The sequence below is a fragment of the Corvus brachyrhynchos genome, unplaced genomic scaffold, assembly GCF_000691975.1.
Source record: "Corvus brachyrhynchos isolate BGI_N302 unplaced genomic scaffold, ASM69197v1 scaffold211, whole genome shotgun sequence".
NCBI classification, from domain to species: domain Eukaryota; kingdom Metazoa; phylum Chordata; class Aves; order Passeriformes; family Corvidae; genus Corvus; species Corvus brachyrhynchos.
In genome coordinates, this window is record NW_008236211.1 from 211,199 (window position 1) to 217,953 (window position 6,755).

The window sequence follows — 6,755 nt, forward strand, 5'->3', positions numbered from 1 at the left end:
CACTGATCCCACGCCCTGGCCTCACCAGACTGCTCTGACACTCGAGGACTGATGTCCCACACTGAACTTCAGCACTTGGCTGCACTGAATTTCACAGGACTTTTCCCAGTGACATTTCTCCAGCTGGCTGAGAGCAGCTGGAATCAAAACCCACTCCTCAATAGGATTTAAACTTTACAGCTTCACCTTTTCCAGCTCATCTTCCACACAAGACCCACAGCCTATCCCCTTATCCCAGCTGTTAACTCTTCCCTGGCAGGGTGGGCAGGCCCTGGCACAGGGTGCCCAGAGCAGCTGGGGCTGCCCCTGGATCCCTGGCAGTGCCCAAGGCCAGGCTGGACATTGGGGCTGGGAGCAGCCTGGGACAGTGGGAGGTGTCCCTGCCATGGCAGGGGTGGGAATGGGGTGGGATTTAATGTCCCTTTCAACCCAAACCATTCTGGTATTCTATGAAGTAATTTGGGGGACTTAATACTTTAATTGATGTTTTTCCCAGCATATCCCAGAGAGAGAGAGGGACCCCCTCCTTCCCTCAGAACAAACTCCTGCAAAATATCTCCACAGATCTCCACTCACACCCTCATTATTTTCTCTCCCCCTGAGTTCTGTACCCACTTGCCTCACCTTCCCCCAGGTTACTCCCTCCCACTCTTTGCTCCTACCAAGCAGGACAGTGTTGGAAAAGCCTTACCAACCCCACCAGACATTCGGGATCTGTGATTCCTCCCTCCTGCCACGGCCAGCAGCTGTCACAGGAACAATTCTGAGTGGTTTTACACAACTTGGCATTGGCAATACGGAGCTGCTACTCACTGCTTGTCACATCCTACAACTGACTCGCCTGGTTAACTCCTCCACTGTTTTTTTCTGGCAGCTGGAGCTCAGCTAATGGAAGAGAAGAAAGCTGGGGAGGGAAGAAGCAAAGAACCTGGAGTGTTTCCCTTTTTTTTTTTAAAAATAAATACTATAGCTGCCCTTTCCCCTTGTTAATGGATTCCCCATTCATTATTCAGAGATAACTCTTAATGGATGGGAGATTAGAGCTGGCTGAGGCAAACAGAGGAAATGAGTTATGGTTCTCCGAGTGCCCACGAGTGCTGGATCCACCCTGGGCAAATGGCAGGAGACAGTCGGAGCATGCGGCTCCTGGTTGCTGCCCCGGCTCCACATCCCTTTGTTCAAACCTCTGGGAGGTGAGAACAGGCTCCAAAGCCCTGGGTGTAGCACAAACGTGTGGAAGCTGGCTCCTTCTCCCAGCTCACATTAGTGTGGGCAAGGATCATTGAAACAGCCAAGGAAAATGAAGCACAGGAGGAAAGGGAGAGCTCGGATGTTCAGCTTTGTGAAGACAAAGGAGGTTGTCCTGTGGGACTGGGGAAAGGAGATGATCAAGGAAAGTGAAAAATCTATTTGAATTATTCTCATGCCAACATTAAAATATGCATAAGCTGTATCATATTAGAGGTTTAACCTGGAGAGGAAGGAATTTCTGGGACAGCTTTCCAGCTGACCTGGCAGGGACTAAAGAAACCTTAAAATGGAACATGATTTATTGATGAAAGACTGACACGGCTGCAGCAAGAAGAGATCAGATCTGATGATTTGCGAGCATCCTCCCAGTCCACGTGGCTCAAAATGAAGGTCCTCAACATGTTAAACCAAGTAATTCCTAACAAAATAATCCCAAGCATTTTATTACTGTCCCACTGTAATAAAACTGTTACATTTGCAGAACTGTGCAGGCCAGTGTTGCATCAGAGAGACCGGGGAACACAGGAGCTGCAGCGACCGGGCCGAGGACTTCCCTTCCCAAAGGGAAAAGTGCCCCTGTCCAGCCCATGGCTCAGCACTCCTGGCTGGGATAAACCCAGGCCCAGGGAGAGCTGGGATGGAGCACATCCAGCTGGGAATGGGCACCAGTGGGCTCAGGGCTGGGGCAGTCCTGCTCAGCACCTTCACGGATGATCTGGACAAGGGCACTGAGGGTATCCTCAGTCAGCTCACAGACTGAGAGGATGTGCTGGAGGGCTCTGCACAGGGGTCTGGACAGGCTGGATCCATGGAAAGGGTGCTCAGGCCTTGGCAGGGGCTGCCCAGGGAGGTTTGGAGTCCCCACCCCTGGAGGCATCCAAGGAAGGCCTGGGCATGGCACTCAGGGCTGGGACAAGGTGGGCATCGGGCACAGCTTGGACTCCATGGGCTGGGAGGGCTTTTCCAGCCTCAGTGATCCTGGGATTCTGTGCTCTGTAAGGTACCTCAGGACTGGCAAACTTCAGCTTTTCTGAACAATACTCAGCCAGGGAAAAAAAATCCATAACGAGAGAATTATCCAGTTGTTTTACAGCACTGACATGCCAGAGGAACATCTTCCACCTTGAGTCTCAAAAGCCCTCAGCAAACAGAATTAACTTCTAGACATTCCTGGGGTAATTGCAGAATTAATGAGGCTGATGGCACCCAGGGAGTGGAGCTGTGTGCAGCTCTGGCTGGTCACCAGCACGCTCACTGAATGCCAGAACCTGCACACCACAGGGAATTTCACACCTGGAATGACTCGGGACGGCTACACCACATTGCTGCCACCCGCACAGTCATTCCACGACAGGGGATTATTTCTGACACCAGCTCCTTGCTGAATTACCTAAGACCCTGAGGACACCTCTCTGGCCATGTAAATGCATTGCCAGCAGAGATGCACTCTGTTATAACATAAAATGTTATTTTATAGTCCTCCACACGGTTAGGAGTTGCACACTAAAAACATAAAGCTGTTCCTAAAATTTGGAATCAGTCAGGAAGACTGTAGGAAAACAGGCTGACACACAAATGTCATTAAAGACAGGAGAGTTGGAGGAGCAGCTAAGTAGGAAAAGAAGAAAAAATTACATTTTTAGCTGACAGTAACACTCCTCTGAGCCTGTAGTTTGCCTGGATGACAAACCCAGCTCTGCTTTTTGTGCCTCCTGACAAGCACCTCAGAGCAGTACCTGGGCAGGCCAGAGGTTTTCCAGCTTCCATTTCCCAGTGGTTAAGGAATTCTGGAACCAGGGATCCCCTCTGTGGATTTAAGAGTCCAAACCAGACTGTTCCTTCGTGAAATCCCTTGTGAACCCCTCCATGGACACCTGCAGCTACCACTACATCCCATGAGGAGTTTCCCAGCAAAACTTCATTTCCTGGTGCTTTCCACGTGCCACTTTCCAGCCTCAGGCCAGAACTGATGTTCTGGCGTTGGAAACGGCAATGAGTTCTGTCAGACCCTCCCTACCTGTTCAGGATATCCAGGATTTTAAAGATGTGCTCTGATATCCTAAAGAACCCTCATCTTTCCAGTAGTTCTTCCTAAGACAGTCCCTTTCTCCCCAGGCAGTGCTGATCAAACCTGTGTTCTGTGGGATTGACACATGCACCTCCTGCCCACACCATCAGGGAAATCCCATTTCATTTCTCAGTGGCTGCATTATGTTAATGAGTTCTGGGAACTCGAGGATGCCAAAGCCTTTTGGTTTCCATTTCAAAGCAACTCTACCTGAGCTCCTGAATGTGTGATATCACACTAATTTTTTAGCTTTATTACCCTCTCCCTTTGAAGTCCTTCAGCGTTTTCCCAAAGCCAGCACCATCTTTTCCTGGATCTCTCACTCTGGTCCTCCATTCTTTCTCTGCACCATGACAGTATTAATATTCTTCCAGACATTCAGCACTGTAAACCCCTCCAGGTCCCACCCTTTGTAAGTATTTCCACTCCCACGTGTGTATTAATTCCTTTCTCCCAGATCCTGCACTAGGCCATCACTGGTGACTGTCCCAGCAGCAATTCTCCCAAAGAGGGGCTGGACAATAACCCAGCCAAGAACAACCTCAGTTCCTGGACGTGCCTCCACCCAGAATCTGACACCCAGTGGTCCTCCTGATGGATCTGCCCCGGACAAGCTCATTCCTTGAGGGCTGGGAGCCATCCTGCTCCTCGCAGGCACATTTATGTTTGGAGCAGTAGAGAACGCGCTAATCCCAGCCCAATCCTTGCAGAGCAGCACCCCCAGTTTTAAAGCTACTGAGTATCGAGTTGCTTCTCACCTCAGGCAGGGTTTAATTCAGCCTGACCTCTGTGTTCTTGCTTTACTCCTAAATATAAATTTCAGAGGTCAGGGCATGGCTGAGAGACTGTCACGAGGGCACTTTTTCCATACCCAGGAAGAGGTGAGGAGCTGTCCTGCTGTGTGGGGTGGTGTGGTTGTCACACCTGAAGGACGGGGTCGTCCAGAGGGACTTGGAGAAGCTCCAGAAGTGGCCCATGGGAAGCTCAGGAGGTTTAATAAGACCAGATCCATACTCTGGAGCAAGGAAAGCTCCCAGAGCAGCCTCAGGTTTACACGGGAAACATTCCCCTAAATCCATCCCCTGCTCACTCAGCTGCTGCCTTGGATTGTTCTGGGAAGGTTACACAGCTCCTGCAAGTGTGGGGTGAGTTCAAAGGGAGGAAGCAGTGGGGAAACAGAGATGCACTGCACAGAACACCTTCACAAGACACTGAGCCACTGCTGGGCAACACTCCTGCTACAGGAAAAGTTGGAAACACAGTACTGAGATTATTTTTATTTCTTTCTGTATGAGCTTCATTTTCTGCTTTCCAAGTTTCATTTCAAATGTGCAGTTTGAACCTAGCAGGAACAAGCAGCAGATTCAGGCCACAACTTCCCAATTTTGTGACATTTAAAAGTTGCCGTCGTATAAATCTCAGCTCACCCAACTCCACTTCCCTAAGGCACTAAACCCCACAATCTGCACAGCTTCATTACAGCTTGTTCTTTATATCTGCATTAAACATCCTCATTTTTCCGTATTTTCTGTTTTTACATTTCATGATGATTTTCTTTTTAAGTTTAATCATGGAGTCATGGAATGGTTTGGGTTGGAAAGGACCTTAAAGCCCATCCAGTGCCACCCCTGCCATGGGCAGGGACACCTCCCACTGTCCCAGGCTGCTCCCAGCCCCAATGTCCAGCCTGGCCTTGGGCACTGCCAGGGATCCAGGGGCAGCCCCAGCTGCTCTGGGCACCCTGTGCCAGGGCCTGCCCACCCTCCCAGGGAACAATTCCTTCCCAAAATCCCATCCAAACCCACTCTCTGTCAGCTCTAACACTTCCTCAGGGTGCTGGTGACAAGAGGACTCCAGATGCACTGGTTAGGAAGGATAATTGCTCGTGATTGGAAGTCATGGAATGACTGCCTGGAATGACTGGAAAGACCAGTGCCCCTCCAAACTGGAACCCCCCCACCTGCATCTACAGACACCAACCTTATGAAGCCATAAGGATTGTTATGAGTGGGACAAAAAGGACAAATCCCAGTTCTGAGCTCTCAGTGAAGCTCCAGAATGCAGACGGTGAGCAGGGAGCCCAGGCAGACCCACAGGCCAGGAAAAGCCCCCGGCTCTCCTGAGCTGACCTGGTGAAAAGCCTCTGGTTAAATGCACAGAAGCTCAAAGGAAGGAGTTGAGGCTTTGCCTCTTGTCAGACATTCCCACAGAGCAGCCGTGTTCCAGGCAGCTGAGCATGGAAAATTCCAGCCCAAGTGCAGCCCTGGATTGCATTTTCTTGCTGACACAGAGCAAGGCTACGAGTCAATTTATAGTCACAGACTGGAGGCAACTCCTAATTTAAAAATTCCAGTTTTAAACCACTTCCCACTAAATCACAGCCTGTGAGGATCCTCTCCTGCCCAACAGGAGGTTTGCCAGCAGCCTGTCCGAGGGAGCAGCCAGGCCCAGTGGTTACAAACACTGCTGCTGCTCCAGACACACACATGGAGTGTGACCACTGTGGAAACACAGAACACAGCTGCAAACCTGGACCCCTGAACGGAATTCAGGAAGAGCAAACTCTCCCCAGGAACACCTGCTGCTGAAGGAAGATGTGTGTTACTCACCAGATCTGTAGCTTGATCTTCTTTCCTTGTAATTCAACAGTTTTAATCTTGAAGTCTATCCCTAAAATAAACAAACATACAAATAAGTAATTAGTGTTTATTCATTGAAAAAAAAAAATCAATTCCACATCAACTCCAAATGGCTGAGACAGAACAGCAGCTTTTTTCTCCTCTCACTGAACTGCCAGGTAAACCAGGGACACTGGAATGGGAGAGGAGCTGGGAGACCAGCACAGCCAGGGCCTCGGGGGTCTGCACTGGGCACCTTCACCTGGAATACCCTGAGCAGGAGGGACCCACAAGGATCATCCAGTCCAACCCCTGGCCCTGCACAGATGCCCCAACAATCCCCCCCTGTCTGAGAGCGCTGTCCAAAGGCTCCTGGAGCTCTGGCAGCCTCAGGCTGTGCCCATTCCCTGGGGAGCTGTCCCAGGGAGCCATGGGCTGCCCTGCCCCACGTCCCCCCAGCACCAACAGGGTCTACAGACACTCTGAGCTTCCACGGGGATGCAGAACAGTTCAAGCCCCAGGACGCTTTACCCAGCAAGAAAATGTGAATTATCAGAGCTCAGTCTCCTTGTCCAGACCCATCCCTGCTTCAGCCTCAGATATGGGACAGCCAAAGCCAGGCCTCGGCAGAAGTGTCACCAGGACTCAGAACTCAGCCAAGCACAGATCCTCCCCACAGACCATGAAAAGGGTTTTTACTTTCAAAACCAATATAAAAAGTCCCCAAGTGCCACATGCACATGGCTGTTAAACCCCTCCAGGGATGGGCACTCCAAACCTCCCTGGGCAGCCCCTGCCAAGGCCTGCGCCGCCTGTCC

General features: G+C 50.7%; 1 protein-coding gene and 1 long non-coding RNA gene across 2 annotated transcripts in view; one reads left to right on the top strand and one right to left on the bottom strand.

Annotated features, from left to right (window-relative positions):
- The window catches only part of RAB10 (RAB10, member RAS oncogene family), a 14,731-nt gene extending 8,711 nt beyond the window's left edge, over positions 1-6,020 (bottom strand). The window contains exon 1 of the mRNA XM_017743518.1: positions 5,929-6,020. The gene's annotated coding sequence lies outside the window, so the exon portion shown is untranslated. The remainder of the gene's footprint in view (positions 1-5,928) is intronic.
- The window catches only part of LOC108448976, a 24,020-nt gene continuing 19,138 nt past the window's right edge, over positions 1,874-6,755 (top strand). Inside the window, exon 1 of the long non-coding RNA XR_001865056.1 lies at positions 1,874-2,101. This is a non-coding gene — a long non-coding RNA (uncharacterized LOC108448976). The remainder of the gene's footprint in view (positions 2,102-6,755) is intronic.